The following is a 529-nucleotide window of genomic DNA, read 5'->3' as shown; positions in this document are numbered from 1 at the left end:
CATCAATTACTTACTCATGTAAACCCTAGTAGCTAGTCTAGTATAAATAGGATAACTTACTATTGTATTAGACATCTTTTTGACAGTTTAATCTTTGACTGTTTTAGTCTTTGATCATTCGGTCTTTTGATCATTCAGGTGGCTGGCCATTCGGCCATGCCTGAACCTTTCACTTATGTATTTTCAACAGTGGAGTTTCTACACACCATAGATTAAGGGTGTGGAGCTCTGCTGTACCTCAAGTTTCAATACAATTACTATTACTTTCTATTCAATTCTCTTCTATCCTTATTCCAAGATATACGTTTCACAACACTTTGATGAATGTGATGATCCGTGACACTCATCATCATTCTCACCTATGAACGTACGTGACTGACAACCACTTCCGTTCTACTTTAGACCGGGCGCATATCTCTTAGATTCCCCAACAGAATCTTCGTGGTATAAGCTAGATAGATGGAGGCATTCATGAGGATCCGGAAAGTCTAAACCTTGTCTATGGTATTCCGAGTAGGATTCTGGGATT

This window comes from Arachis duranensis, chromosome 5, assembly GCF_000817695.3.
Source record: "Arachis duranensis cultivar V14167 chromosome 5, aradu.V14167.gnm2.J7QH, whole genome shotgun sequence".
Lineage (NCBI taxonomy): Eukaryota > Viridiplantae > Streptophyta > Magnoliopsida > Fabales > Fabaceae > Arachis > Arachis duranensis.
Note: the sequence above shows the minus strand (reverse complement) of the source record.